The following is a 16,504-nucleotide window of genomic DNA, read 5'->3' as shown; positions in this document are numbered from 1 at the left end:
CATAAGGAATTAAGAGCCAAAACTGAAATAACTCTTTAAGAGAAGGATTATTCTGAGGCAGGCAGATCACTCGAGGTCAGGAGTTTGAGACCAGCCTGGCCAACATATAGTGAAACCCTGTCTCTACTAAAAAATACAAAAATTAGCTGGACGCGGTGGTGCACGCCTATAGTTCCAGCTACTCGGGAAGTTGGGGCAGGAGAATCACTTGAATCTGGGAGGTGGATGTTTTAGTGAGCCAAGATTGTACCACTGCACTCCAGCCTGAGCAACAGAGTGAGACTCCGTTTCTCAAAAAACAAACAAACAAACAAAAACAGAGAGAGAGAGAGAGAAGGAATATTGAGTAGTATAAAAGCCGACAGAAGAAACATTTAATATTTTACATATGACATGAGTGTCTCAAGCACATCTTACAAAGTAATACTTTGAAACACTGATCAAAAAGATACATATACACACACATGTACGTATATGTTAAGTGGAAAACTGCATCAAAGATGTTTGTTTAAAATGTTGAGTGAATCTGAGGCAAAGAGAACAAATAGCTCAAGAACCACTTCCCCGTGACATGTAGCTCGAAGGATTCAAGAACTGGCTGTTATGAAAAACCACCTTACAGAACAAGTGAAACTAGCAAAGCATTGTTTATGGCAACTTGATGAATGCACAGATATTATTAACATGGCAATTCTTTCACTATAATTTGAACACTGTGTTGATGTGGAGAATCCCTTATTGCCAACAAACACAACGAGTTCTGAATAGTATCCAGGTAGGAAGAACTGCATGAAAAGAATTACAGCAAAGTGTTTGGATTTTAGGTTTTGTGTAGACATGTGTTCTGATGGTGAAGTTGCCATGACAGGAAAACATTCTGGAGTTGTCAGATTAAGCAGTTGTACCAGAATGTAAAATAATGCACCACTGCTTTCACGGAGAAACGCTTGCTATGAAAACAAGTCAGCTCAACTGAAGTGACATAGTATAAATAGTAAAATGTGTTAAATTCAAGATTATTCTTTTTATTGTGTGAAACCATGACAGCTGATCACAAATAACTATTATTATTGGCTGTTGAGATATTTCAAAGAACAAAGTTCTGTTGAGAATGTCTGAACTTCAGAATGAATGCTTAGAGCTCCTCCTGCAACATAAGAAACAAGTTCAATTCCACTTTTAAAATATGTAAATTGGACCGTCAGACTTGTTCATTTGTCTGGTATTATTTTTAATTGTCTTAATAATACAGGAGCTATTAAGAAATTATTTTTATGCAGTTAGAAAGGGTAAAAGAGTTCTTGGTGGACCTACAAAGAACTCAAACAAATTTACAAGAAAAAACAAACAACCCCATCAAAAAGTGGGCAAAGGATATGAACAGACATTTCTCAAAAGAAGACATTCATACAGCCAACAGACACGTGAAAAAATGCTCATCATCACTGGCCATCAGAGAAATGCAAATCAAAACCACAATGAGATACCATCTCACACCAGTTAGAATGGCAATCATTAAAAAGTCAGGAAACAACAGGTGCTGGAGAGGATGTGGAGAAATAGGAACACTTTTACACTGTTGGTGGGATTGTAAACTAGTTCAACCATTGTGGAAAACAGTATGGCAATTCCTTAAGGATCTAGAACTAGAAATACCATATGACCCAGCCATCCCATTACTGGGTATATACCCAAAGGATTATAAGTCATGCTGCTATAAAGACACATGCAGACGTATGTTTATTGTGGCACTATTCACAATAGCAAAGACTTGGAATCAACCCAAATGTCCATCAGTGACAGACTGGATTAAGAAAATGTGGTACATATACACCATGGAATACTATGCAGCCATAAAAAAGGATGAGTTTGTGTCCTTTGTAGGGACATGGATGCAGCTGGAAACCATCATTCTCAGCAAACTATCACAAGAACAGAAAACCAAACACCACATGTTCTCACTCGTAGGTGGGAACTGAACAATGAGATCACTTGGACTCGGGAAGGGGAACATCACACACCAGGGCCTATCATGGGGAGGGGGGAGGGGGGAGGGATTGCACTGGGAGTTATACCTGATGTAAATGACGAGTTGATGGGTGCTGACGAGTTGATGGGTGCAGCACAGCAACATGGCACAAGTATACATATGTAACAAACCCGCACGTTGTGCACATGTACCCTAGAACTCAAAGTATTAAAAAAAAAGGGGGTTCTTGGTGGAATATTCCTTTAATAAAAAGCAGCTCCCAAACCATTTCTTCTCTAACAGAAAGCAGCCTGACCTTTCAGGCGGCAAGCATAGATATACAAACCAGGAGCTTCCATATGTCAATGCCGGCAGCTGTACCTGCATCCAGGTACATTCAATATGGCATTTTCCACTCTCTTTTCCTTGTCACCATGTGTGTGAGTGTCATGGAACTGTCCAGGTAAAACCTGTGGCTGTCATGGCAACCGCCAGGTAGAAGCCACATTTGCATAATAAAGATTATGGTGGGAGGACCAGTCTTTTCTCGGGCTATGTAAAGGGCACACCTGGTCAAACGGATCTCCTGGGGTCTGTGTAAATCAATCACTACCTCCTTAAGCCTCTGTATAAAATCGATTGTGTTCCACCCCAAACCGTAGACCCTATCTTGGACGACCCGCTTTCTCAGCCTGAGGAAGCTTTCTTTCTCTTCTTTTTTGTATATTAAACTTTCCACCCCTAAACCCACTCCTCGTGTGTGTCCGTGTCCTGAATTCTTTCTCCGTGTGAGACAAAGAACCATGGGTAATTCCCCAGACAATGGAGCCATTTCATTAATACATCCACTCAAGGAAGGAGTGCAACATGTTTCTCAATTTCAGATAGGATAGAGGGCAAAAGAGAAAGTTGGAAGCGCGGAGGAGCAGAGCTTCTACAGCTCGTTAGAATGGGCATGAGCTAACCTCAATGATAATCTATGTAGGTGATGCTCTTGATATTGCATAGCTGTAAAAAGTTATCATCACACTTTTTACACATTCGATATAATGCTTCGAATTCTTTTTTTGAGACAAAGTCTTGCTCTGTCCCTTAGGCTGGAAGGCTGAAACACAATGGCACGATCATAGCTCACTGCAGCCTTGAACTCTTGGGCTCAAGCAATCCTCCTGCCTCAGCCCTCAGAGTAGCTGGGACTGTAGGTCTGCACCACCACACCCTGGTAATGTTTTATTTTTGTAGAGATGGGGAGTCTCACTATGCTGCCCAGACTGATCTTGAACTCCTGGCTTTAAGTGATCCTCCTGCCTTGGCCTCCCAAAGCGTTGGTATCACAGGCATAAGCCATTGTGCCCAGCCCTGAATTTAATTTTTCATCGAAAGAACTTCTCAGAAGAAAGTCATAGATCAGGAATAATTTCTTTCATCAAAAGATAATTTAAATTCAATTCTAACTTTACAGGACAAATTTGTTGGAACTGGCTACTCATGAAGGATTGAAGATTAATTTTGAAAATACAATATAGTATCACTTGCTTCATTTTGGAAAGAATTCAAAACAAATATCCTGAATTCACTGAAATTCCTTTAAAATTTAAACATTTTAAATTGAAATTTTGGTCAACATTCCTCTGTGATATGCTTTCTCTACTGCAAATGTTATGAAAACAAAATATGGAGCGAAACAGAAACCTTGTCTTTTACAAATGGCACTGTTAGTAATCTAATTCAGATCAGACTAACACACAAGAAGCAAGCTCATTTGTCACTCTAAAGACTTCATGTATTAATGTACATGGTGTTTATTCAGAGGGTGCATATGGACATTTCATACGTAGAATTATCTTTCACTCATTACATTTTATCTATTTTACATTGGTGACACAACCAAAAGTTACAAGTATATAGACTAATTACCCATAAAAATGTATGCTTTCAATACATGTGTATAATTTTTGTAATTCTTCCTTTTTTCTAATGTTATGTCTGTGCTGATTATATTTATTGAAGCATAATTTTATGTTGAACTTATTACTAAGTAGATTCTACTGAGTCTATTAATAAAAATCTGGGCTTGTATTTTGTGTATCTTTATTTTCTTTTGTTTTTCCTAGGAATTTGTTTTTTTGTGTGTGTGTTTTACAAAAGTATTTATTTGCAGTGACTTGGAAATTAAAGATAGTTTGATAAAGACTGACTTGCTGAAATCCCAACTTTTTTCCTCATCCAATATTTCCCTTTTCTTTATGCAGATTAATCAGATTGAAATGATTAATGCTCACTCCTTTCTCTTCCTTCTCAGCTCTTCCTGGGATATGTGTTTGGGTGATTTAGCCAATCCTATCCTTCCCTTACTGCTCCCTAAAATTCACTGGTGTAATTTTAGGAAGCGGTAAGGGAAGGACAGGATTGGCTAAACCACCCAACTTGGCTGCGTGAGAGAGGAGGGAACAAAGCTAGCATTACTGTTGTAAATGGTTTGGTGAATCTCTACCCCAGCTTTTTATGACTTCCTCTATCTGGAATATATTTTCAACATATTTCACTGCTGAACTACTGGCCATCTCCTCTCCCAATGCCTCTACTTCAAATCTCGAAATCTCGAAGTCTGTGCATGCACTCTCTGAGAGGAGCTAATGATGACTTACTGGCAGTGACTTGCTATTATGAATAGGGCTTAATCCTTTAAAAGAATATTCGTACTTTCAAAATGAAATGAGTTGACCCAAATGGATGAGGGCTGCTCCTATATTTAGAAACCCATTTGTGACCATGCTGCTGTAATCCATCCTCTTTCCTTACCTGGTCAGGCAGCAAAACATAAAACCATGGAGCCACCACCCATATCCACCCTTGTACCATTTACAAACAAAGCTCAACTGAAACAAGGCCAAATAGTTTAATCCTAGAACCAGCAGGTACTGGTAGAGGTTGAACACCCAATAATGGAAGCCAGACCCAGCTTACTTTGGGGGATAAAATTTGAACACATCAATATCCTAAAACTGTTTAATTCAAAAATGTAAATAAGATGAACCTGGCACCATCTGCACAGGTGCTGACAACTGACAGCCGGAGGACAACTCTGATGGAGCCATACTCCATCACCATCTGCCACGCGTGCAGGCTTTTTTTTGTGACTGTCTCCCTCACGAAACTGTGAGTTCATGTAAGGGGATGATACATGTCCCCAACAGTTCCTAGCATAGGGTCTAGCCCATGGTTTATGCCTAATAAACCTCTGTAGGATGAATGCCATCTCACCTCTTCCAAATCCACAGAGCCCGGTGACCCTGGAGCCATATGGCTGGTTCCATTTATAGAAAACGGGAGCCAATGAAAGAGTAACTCAGATGCTTGCCTTTTAAGAGTGGCCATCCTGGAAATTTTCCTTATCAACCTACCATGTCACCTCAGCTCACACACCAGAATGTGCTTTGCTTTTGATTTCGGAGCCTCATAGAGCAGAGAGGAAATTGATTTTTCATCCAGGTGCATTGTGTCTAGTGATCCAGACAGAAGCATGAGCTCTCAATGATCTTATATGTTGAACAGCACAAACAAGCCATCTGGAGCAACAGGTTCACCACGCTCAGGCACCGAGTGGCCAGGAAGGAACTGCTTCCACCACAGCAGCCACACTGCTCCACTATCCTTCCCTTGACAGATCTCAAGAGGAGGCACTAGATGTCTGGGAAGCTAGACCAGAGACCAGCTGCCAGCTTGGCCTGTTGGTCCCAGCACGCTGGCCCATCAGCACACCAGCTCTGCCAGCAGCTGCACACCAAGGATCAGGGTGAGCCAGTTCCACAGCTGGGACCTCAGAAAAGAACATTCAGATGCTGCGGTGAGCAGATGGGATGTTGCAGCCTCTGTGTCGGCTTCCTGACGATTTCCAAAGCTCCTACCCCAAACAGGAGAAGTTTGCGGACACACCTGTGCTCATCGGGTGCTGGGATACTTCCTTTCCTAATGAAAGACAAGGTCAAGAGCACACCCCTGATGTCTCCCACAAAAAGACACCAACACCCCAACTTCCCCCCATACTGCTCTTATTTTATGGTTAAAAATAAAAACGAGGAAACTGAGCACAAGGAGTTTTTGTACCTCACCTGAGAGGCTCCGGTAAGGCCTGTGCTGATATTTGAATCCAGGCAAACAGGTTTCAGGTTCTCTGCTTTTGACCACTGTGTCCCCTGTGCCCACTGGCCAGCCATGCTCATTTCTGGAATTTAGACATCTACAGCCCCATTTGTAGTCGGGGCCGTGTGATGATCCAGTTCTTTGGCCCTGACCTTCCTCCATTCAGCTTTGGCATAAATGTACTTCCTATGAAAATATTTTTACAGTTGCTTTCTTTGTATATATTATCAGAGTGCCTTAGCCTAACCTCAAGATTATCTACAAAATAACCCACTTACCTTTGGCAATATTTAGAAAATGTCTTCTCTGTAATAGTCATTTTCACAGGGGTGACAACTTGGTTAGTGTAAATGAAAAATTATACGTCTTAATTCCTGAATTCAGGTGGGCCAATAAGAGCAAAATGTCAATCCAACGCATTTAATAAAAGAGTAGTATTTCAGGTCCAGCTAGAAATAAAATTGGAATTTGTAAAAAATATTATGTTGGAATTTTTTTTTTTTTTTTTTTTTTTTTTGAGACAGAGTCTCGCTCTGTCGCCCAGGCTGGAGTGCAGTGGCCAGATCTCAGCTCACTTCAAGCTCTGCCTCCTGGGCTTATGCCATTCTCCTGCCTCAGCCTCCCGAGTAGCTGGGACTATAGGCGCCCATCACCTCGCCCGGCTAATTTTTTTTATTTTGTTAGTAGAGACGGGGTTTCACCGTGTTAGCCAGGATGGTCTCGATCTCCTGACCTCATGATCCGCCTGTCTCGGCCTCCCAAAGTGCTGGGATTACAGGCTTGAGCCACCGCGCCCAGCCTATGTTGGAATATTTTTAAATAACACATGTTACTTACATTAGGTGCTGTGAAATTTAGCTACTTTCTTTTTTTATTTTTATCTGTTTTGTTTTGAGACAGGGTCTTGCTCTGTCATCCAGGCTGGAGAGCAGTAGTGTGATCACAGCTCACTGCAGCTTCGACCTCCTGGGCTCAATCAATTCTCCCACCTCAGTCTCCCTGGTAGCTGGGACTCCAGGCGTGTGCCACCACCCCGGCTAATTAACTACTTTCTTTACTGTTCAGCTGTGTATTCCAGATATGTGCTTAAATACAAAGTTAGACAGAAAGTAGATTGAACAATGTGTATGCATTTGTATAGGAGCAAAGGATGACTGTGAAATAATTACTAAAACCAGTTAGGGCACCCCCTGAAGACTAATAGAAATGTTTAGTTTGCTACATTACCGCTCTTACTCATAGATTCCAGAAGGCTTTAATTAAATTCATGCTTTATAATTTGTCAAAAATAAAACAGACATGCATAACGGAGTTATTAGATGGTTGTCACTGAACCAAAACAGGAATTAAAAGAGAAAGAGAAAAGAGGGCTCAAGAGGAAAGAAAAAAACCTCAGACTATTTGGAAAGAGTGAGTGTTGTTTTTATTTGTGTGTAAACTAACAAGCTGGCCAAAAGGCTGCTCTGCCTGGCATTCCCTTGAGCAAACTGACTTGGGGAATCAAAGTGAACCAGTTCAGTTATATGCAGAGGATCTGAGAAACTTTGAAAGTGTCAATGATAGGCCGGGTGCAGTGGCTCACATGTGTAATCCCAGCACTTTGGGAGGCCGAGGTGGCAGATCATGAGGTCAGGAGATTGAGACCATCCTGGCTAACATGGTGAAACCCCGTCTTTACTAAAAATACAAAAAAAAAAAAAAAATTAGCTGGGTGTGGTGGTGGGCGTCTGTAGTCCCAGCTACTTGGGAGGCTGAGGCGGGAGAATGGTGTGAACCTGGGAGGCAGAGCTTGTAGTGAGCTGAGATCGCGCCCCTGCACTCCAGCCTGGGCAACAGAGCGAGATTCCGTCTCAAAAAAAAAAAAAAAAAAAAAAGAAAGTGTCAGTGATAACTGTGGCAAGTGATCTTTGTCCTTCTATGAGCTCCTCCACCTTAGATAGGCCAATGTGGGCTTTATTCAAATGGATTTATTTTCAACTATTTTCTGGAAAAATTGAGATACATTTTTTCCATCTTAGAGAAAATGTAAGAATCTCTAAAGTCCAATTCTCTCTATATATTTTTTTAGTTTTCAGAAAAGTTTACTCTGAAATTCCAATAGAATTGATAATATCCATAAGAAATCTGGCAAATGCTCTGGAAAAACTCTAAAAGAAATACTGCCTGAGCATCAAGCATAGTAGTAAAATAGTAATACGGAACTATAGTTTGAAATGTAATTGGATTTAACTGTATTCTGACTCTAAACATAATCAGTGGTTACATTAGCTATTGAACAAGGGGAAGGATGAACCCCAACTGTGCCCTTCCATGGCCGAAGCCAGGACAGTTCCCTGGTTTGCAAAGGAATTAGCTTATCTCTGTTCTGTCTTCCCCACAGGAAAAGCTGGGAACTTGTTGGGAGGTATTTGAATATCAGCCTCTCATGCAAGGTTCCCTCTACTCCCTCCTTCACCCTGTTCCTGCCTAATCTTGCACATTATTCTCTTCCTATGAGGTAAATTTTCAAATCTCCCCCAAACCCAGCCTGCCTAAGTGGCTGGTGCTAACCCTTGTCCTACTACTGTATTTGCAATCCAGTAATGCTACTGATAAGGATTGGCTGTGTCCCCACCCAAATCTCATCTTGAATTGTAGCTCCCATAATCCCCACATGTCATAGGAGGAACACAGTAGTAGGTAATTGAATCATGGGGGTGGGTTTTTTCCCATGCTTTTCTCATAATAGTGAATAAGTCTCATGAGATCTGATGGTTTTATAAAGGGCAGTTCCCCTGCACATGTGCTCTTGCCTGCCACCATGTAAAACCTGCCTTTGCTCCTCCTTTGCCTTCCACCATAATTGTGAGGCCTCCCCAGCCATGTGGAACTGTGAGTCCATGAAACTTTTTTCTTTATAAATTATCCAATTTTGGATATTTCTTCATAGCAGTATGCAAATGAACTAATACAGTAAATTGGTACAGGTAGAGTGGGGTACTGCTATCAGGATACCTGAAAATGTGGAAGCGACTTTGGAACTGGGTAACAGGCAGAGGTTGGAACAATTTGGAGGGCTCAGAAGAAGACAGGAAAATGTGAGAAAGTTTGGAACTTCGTAGAGACTTATTGAATGGCTTTGACCAAAATGCTGATAGTGATATGGACAATGAAATCCAGGCTGAAGTGGTCACAGATGGAGATGATGAACTTGTTAAGAACGGGAACAAAGGTGACTCTTGCTATGCTTTCACAAAGAGACTGGTGGCATTTTGCCCCTGCCTAAAGATCTGTGGAACTTTGAACTTGAGAGAGATGGTTTAGGGTATCTGGCAGAAGAAGTTTCTAGGCAGCAAAGCATTTCAGATGTCACCTGGGTGCTATTAAAAGCATTCAGTTTTATGTATTCACAAAAATATGGTTTGAAATTAGCACTTACATTTAAAAGGGAAGCAAAGCACAAAAGTTTGGAAAATTTGCAGCCTGATGATGCAATAGAAAACAAAAACCCATTTTTTGAAGTGAAATTCAAGCTGGCTACAGAAATTTGCATAAGTAATGAGAAGCCAAATGTTAATCACAAAGGCAATGGAGAAAATCTCTCCAGAGTATGTCAGAAGTCTTCACAGCAAAACCTCCCATCACAAGCCAGGAGGCCTAGGCAAAAAAATGTTTTTGTGGACTGGACCAGGGTCTTGTTGCTTTGTGCAGTCTCAGGACTTGGTGCCCTGCATCCCAGCCATGGCTAAAAGGGGCCAACATACAGCTCAGGCTATTGCTTCAGAGGGTACAAACCCCAGACCTTGGCAGCTTACACATGGTGTTAGGCCTTCAGGTGCACAGAAGTCAAGAATTGAGGTTTGGGAACCTCTGCCTCAATTTCAGAGGATGTATGGAAATACCTGGATGTCCAGGCAGAGGTGTGCTGCAGGGGTGGAGCTCTCATGGAGAACCTCTGCTAGGGCAATGTAAAAGGGAAATGTGGGGTGGCAGCCCCTACACAGAGTCCCCACTGGGGCACTGCCTAGTGGAGCTCTGAGAAGATGACCACCATGTTTAGACCCCAGAATGATAGATCTGTTCCCGGACTGAACCAGGTCCAGCTGCATGTTCTCATGACCCGATAATGAGATGCATATGAATTGGGAAAGAAGAGAGTTTGCTTCTGTAACTGGATACAGGGAGAAGCTCAGAGATAATTTGTCAGACCAACTGAGGATTGTAAAGTTTTTCCAGTGCTTACATATGTTTAGATTGTATGCCTATGTGCAGTACCATATTTGCCTAAGTTTATAGGTGATTAATTTTGTTTTAACTACAAGGTCAGAGACCAGAAATGTCCTCTAAATCTACTTAATCCATGAGGGCCCTGGTATCATGGTGATTAAGAAATGTCTCCTAAGTCCGCTTAATGAGGGCCCTGATACTGGAGTGATTACTTCTGTCTTATCTTACCTACGATTTGTGTCTAGAGAGTTGCTTCAGACCCCCAGTAAATTTATTTGACCCAAGATGGGTCTTGGTATGAGGAATGTAAGGCTGTCTTTGTTATCTTGACTCACCCCAAGATGGGTCCTGGTACAGGGAATGTAAGGCTATTTCCATTATCTTTACTCATTCCAGGCTTCAGGAGAAGCGTGAGCAAGGCTCTCCTGAAACATATGTTTCATTTCTGGCTTTGATGTCTGGGCATCAGTTTCCCTAGGTTTAATTATTAACTTACTGTTAAGGCAGATGCTGTGGAAGTTTGCCTGTATAACTGGAGTGCTATGGAACCCTGTCTGTGTGACTGTCAGGGAGAATTGGCCTGCCACAGATCACCAACAGCTTGCACCGTGTGCCTGGAAAAGCTGCAGCCCGTGAAATCAGCAGAGAGGGAGGCAAAAAGCCACAAGGGCAGAGCTGCCCAAGACCATGGAAACCCAGCTCTGGCATCAGCATGACCTGGATGTGAGACATAGAGTCAAAGGAGATCATTTTGGAGCTTTAGCATTTGACTGCCCTGCTGGATTTTGCACTTGCGTGGGGCCTGTATCCCCTTTGTTTTGGCCAATTTCTCCTATTTGGAAAAGATATATTTACCCAATGCCTGTACCCCCATTATATCTAGGAAGTAACTAACTTGCTTTTGATTTCACAGGCTCATAGGTAGAAGGGACTTGTCTTGTCTCAGATAAGACTTTGGACTGTGGACTTTTGAGTTAATGCTGAAAAGAGTTAGGACTTTGGGGGACTATTGGGAAGGCATGATTGGTTTTGAAATGTGAGGACATGAGATTTGGGAGGGGACAGGGGTAGAATGATATGATTTGGCTGTGCCCCCTCTCAAATCTCATCTTGAATTGTAGCTCCCATAATCCCCACATGTCATGGGAGGAACTTGGTGGGAGGTAATTAAATCATGGGAGCAGGTCTTTCCTGTGCTGTTCTTGTGATAGTGAATAAGTCTCACAAGATCTGATGGTTTTATAAAGGGCAGTTTCCCTGCACACACTCTCTTGCCTGCCACCATGTAAAATGTGCCTTTGTTCCTCCTTTGCCTTCCTCCATTATTGTGAGGCCTCCCAGCTAGGTGGAATTGTGAGTCCATTAAACCTCTTTTTCTTTATAAGTTACCCAGTCTCAGGTATTTCTTCATAGAAGTATGAAAATGGACTAACACAGCTACTTCTCCCCCACTGGCCCAATTTGTTAAACTACCCTTAAATATACTCCAACAACTACATGGGAAGTCAATCCTGCTGAATAATTTTTAGCAGTTCATACATTAATTTGTTATTTATTAATAGCTGAAGGAGGACAAGGAGCCAGCAAAAGCTCCTAGAATGTTACAGCCATTTCTTTATCATGCCTGCACAGTTGATACTAACTTGGGAGTTACTGAGTAAATATAGGTTAAAAAAGAGGTTGGGATGGAAGATAAGCCCTAGTCTTATGGAAACTTGTGATTAACTCTCACCAAACCTTGGCATATTTACACTTCAACATTAAATATTTTTCTATTTTTCTTCTGTAGAAATGATAGTTGCCTATTATAAATTGTAAATTTGGCACAAGTTAAGATCACCCCAGGAGTGCAAAATCCTGGCAGCTGCTAGAAGTCTGCTCAAGCACAGTGTGGCTGGTTTTTCTTACTTACCCGCATAGATATCCACAGCTGAAGATAGGTTGTATGGCTTTCAACTATAGAAATATGGTTCTTTAGGCGGTGGGTCTTTAGAGGATAAAAATGACCCTGGCTGCAGGGAAGTCATGAACAGAGGTGTGGATGAGGACTGGTAGGCTTTGCCCAAGGTTTAGTCACTAGGTCCATTTAGCTGATATGCAAGGAAAGGGAGGCAAGGCTTGGAAAATAAGTTGGTGAGGGGAAAAGGGCCCTAGTGACAAGCTGAAGAGTCCCTGGTCTGAAACCTAATACAGCGGAGGAAATGGAACAGTGGAGAATGCAGTGACTCAGAAGAAGAAGAGTGAGGATTTTATTCATCCATTAGAAACAGTTAAAGCTCCAATGTAACCTATATGCTCTCCTTGGTCAAAAGCCCTTAGCACAGATTGTGGTTCATGAAAGGCTATTTAGCTACCATTCTAAAAATCATTCTGAAATTAAGGCAATATGAGCAGGAACTTCTGCTCTGGGCTCAATTGTAATATTGGAGAAAGGACTACACGGCCAAGGCAGAAATGATGGGAACTTGAGAGAAATTCCCTGCCATGCTGGAGTGAATTCTAGACAAAGGAGATGATGGCATTGACTTATGGGCCTTACATTTTAAGAAGACATATTTCATAATCTCCAGAGAAAAAACAATCATAAATTCTTGGTGAAATTTTATTTTTAAAAGACTCATATAAACATGTATTTTTGCTAATCTATTCATAATTGAGGTCACAGTGGTGGTGAGAATTTGAGAGAGGAGGGTCAAATTGTGCCCAACCTCACAGGCTACGGCAGGGACTTTAGCATTTACTGTGAGGTGGAACACTGTGGGAGGGCTTTGAGCATAGGATTGATGTGAGGTGACTGACATCTGAAAACGTTCACACTGGCTGCTCTGTTTAGCTAGAACCTCCTCAATGATGATGCAAAAAGTTTACAACAATACGTAGGAGTTTACTTCCACTCCCTACATATCTTTTGTGCTATTATGTCATACATATTTTTTTCTGATGAAAGTTTTTTATTTGCCTTTATTTTTGCAAGCTATTTTTGATGAGCAATTCGAAGTTCAAAGTTACTTTCTTTCAGCATGTTAAAGATGTCATTTCATTGTTCTGGCTTTCATAGTTTCTAGTGAGAAATCTGTGACTGATTCATATTTGTTCCCCTGAGTAATATGCTGTTTTTTTCTTCTGATTGCTCCTAAGATTTTTTCCTTTATCACTGGTTTTCAGGAATTTGATGTGGTTTTCTTTGTATTTAACCCTTTTGGGGTTCGCTGAGCTTGTTAAACTTATGGGTGTATAGATTTAATCAGATTTGGAAATTTTGGAGGCCATTATTTCTTCAAATAATTTTCTGTTCCCCATTTTCTCCTTCTGGTACTCCCATTACATGTGTGCTAGACTACTTGACATTATCCCACAGGTCACTGAGAACTTGTTGATTTATTTTCAGTTATCTCTTTTTTATTTTGCGTAGTTTCTGTGCTGTCTATTGCTATGCATTCTAGTTCACTAATCTTTTTTTCTGAATGGTCTAGTATGTGAATTTTTTTCCCACACAGTGAATGTTTTTTCAGATATTGTATTTTTAATCTCTAGGACCTTCCATGTGGTTCCTTTATATATCTCCCACTCCTTACTACACTCATGTTTTCCTTTAAGCATTTAAGCATAATTATAATAACTGTCTTTACATCTTTTGCTGCCACTTTCATTATTTCTATTATTTCTAGGTCTGTTTATATTGACTGATTTTTCTCCTAAGTTGTGAGTCACATTTTTCTATTTCTTGGCAAGTCTAATAATACTGAATTGGATGCTGTAAATTGTGCTTTTATTTAATGAGTATCTGGATTTTGATTCTTTTTAGTACAGGGCAAGGCTGGCCATGGTGGCTCACAACTGTAATCCCAGCATTTTGAGAGGCTAAGGAGGGAGGATCGCTTGAGTCCAGGAGTTTGAGGTCAACCTGGGCAACAAAGTGAGACCTCATCTCTCCAAAACAACAACAAACCAATTAGCTGAGCATGGTAGCATGTGCCTGTGGTCCCAGCTACTTGGGAGGCTGAGACAGGAGGATCACTTGAGCCCAGGAGGTCGAGGCTGCAGTGAGCCATGACTGTGCCGCTACACTACAGCTTGGGTGACACAGCAAGACACCCTCAGCCCCTCAAAAGGTATAGGGCATTATTCTAATAAAGTTACTTTCTGTTCCTTTCGAGGCTTCTTTTTAAGTTTTGTTATGGTGGATCTAGAGTCGCCTTTATATCAAGGATAGAGTAGCCCTACTTCTAAGATGTGACCCATCTGGGGGTTTCTACTGGGTTCCCTGAGTGGTGAAGGAGGACTCTTTACTCTGGCTAATGGTGACCTTGCATAATTTCTAGGAGTGTGTGAACCCTGAGAACCATTCAGCTCATAACTCTGACCTCTCTTAGCTCTATCTCATGGAGCTTCATCCTACACGTGCACACTTTATAATTCAAGAAAGTCTCAAGGCGACAGCCAGGTAAGTTTCTGTAGCTCTTTCTTTCTCTTTTTTATTTTATCTTTCCATTCTTGTACTCTGTCCCCACAACTTTCAGTCGCCTGAGCTCCAAACTCTGTCTCCTAAACCCAGGGAGAATTCTATTCACCCTTGGGATCCCCTCCCTACTCCATGGTCCAGAATGAGCCTCCAGACAGAAAGTTGGAGTATACATAGATTTTTTTTGAATGCATGGAATAATAGAGAGTTTCCTATCCCATATGCACCATATTTATTACTGAAGCAAAAACAATCCTTCTGCTATCTTAGGATCAATTTAAACTTAATATGGTTAATACAAAACTGAATACTTGGAAGAAAATTACTAAAGCAAACAGGTATTTTTCCCCCTAGGCATTCCAAAAGAAAAGAAGCTGGTATTTTCAGTTTCCTGCAGGATCTTTACTCAGAAAGATTAATTTCAATCAAATCCAGTGCACTGCAGTGGAGCAATGGACAGCCCACACAATATGATGCAAAGGTGACTGGCCTGTGAACAGGGAGCCATGGATTCCAGTCTTGATGCTGTCACTGTGCGGTTTCAGGCTAATTCCCTCAACTATAAAGGAGGCAATGATGACTGCTCTATCCAAACCCCAGAGTTGTTTTCAGGATCAAAAGAGCTAGTGGAGGCCAGGTGCCGTGGCTCACACCTGTAATCCCAGCACTTTGGGAAGCTTAGGCAGGTGGATCACTTGAGGTCAGGAGTTCAAGACCAGCCTGGCCAACATGACAAACCCCGTCTCTGCCAAAAATACAAAAATTAGCTGGGCATGGTGGCAGGTGCCTGGAGTTCCAGCTACTCAGAAAGCCGAGGCAGGAGAATTGCTTGAACTCAGGAGGCAGATGTTGCAGTGAGTTGAGATGGCACCATTGCCCTCCAGCCTGGGGACAAAAGCAAAACTCCATCTCCAAAAAAAAAAAAAAAGCTAGTGGACATGGAAGTGCTACATAAGGAATAAAGGGCTGGATAGAAGGATTATCATTATTAGACGCATGAAAAGTATATTACGTTTGAGAGTAACTTAAGGCCTCTGTAGTAGACGTTCTCAATTCGGAGAGGCAAGTCAGATTGCACGTCAAGAACACAGCAGAAATGAGTGGGCTTGACATCTCCACACACTCTCCAGGCAGAGTCGTGGAGGAGCACAACAGAGCAGTTTGTAGGAGTCCACATTTTGTCATGATAGGGCCCTGAGAAGTCCACCTTCAGGGATCACTGATATGGTTTGGATTTGTGTCCCCACCCAAACCTCATGTCAAATTGTAATTCTCAGTGTAGGAGGAGGGCCCTGGTAGGAGGTGATTGGATCATGGGAGCGGATTTCCCCCTTGCTGTTTTTGTGACAGTGAGTGAGTTCTCATGAGATCTGGTGTTTAAAGTGTGTAGCACCTCCTGCTTCTCTCTCTTCCTCCTTCTCTGGCCATGTAAGATGTGCCTGCTTCCCCTTCGCCTTCCATCATGATTGTAAGTTTCCTGAGGCCTCTCCAGCCATGCTTCCTGTACAGACTGTGGAACCTTGAATCAATTAAACCTCTTTTCTTTATAAATTACCCCGTCCCAGGTAGTTCTTTATAGTGATGCAAGAACGGACTAATACAATAACTCTACTGAAGGCTATCACCTCTGTGCCACTGGAGTCCCACGGTGCAGATTATTGTTGAGGCTTGGCAGGACCTGGCGAGCTCTGTCCTTCCTGGCTCATGCTCATGGCCAGTCCCAG

Source organism: Papio anubis, chromosome 14, assembly GCF_008728515.1.
Source record: "Papio anubis isolate 15944 chromosome 14, Panubis1.0, whole genome shotgun sequence".
In the NCBI taxonomy this organism is placed as follows: domain Eukaryota; kingdom Metazoa; phylum Chordata; class Mammalia; order Primates; family Cercopithecidae; genus Papio; species Papio anubis.
Note: the sequence above shows the minus strand (reverse complement) of the source record.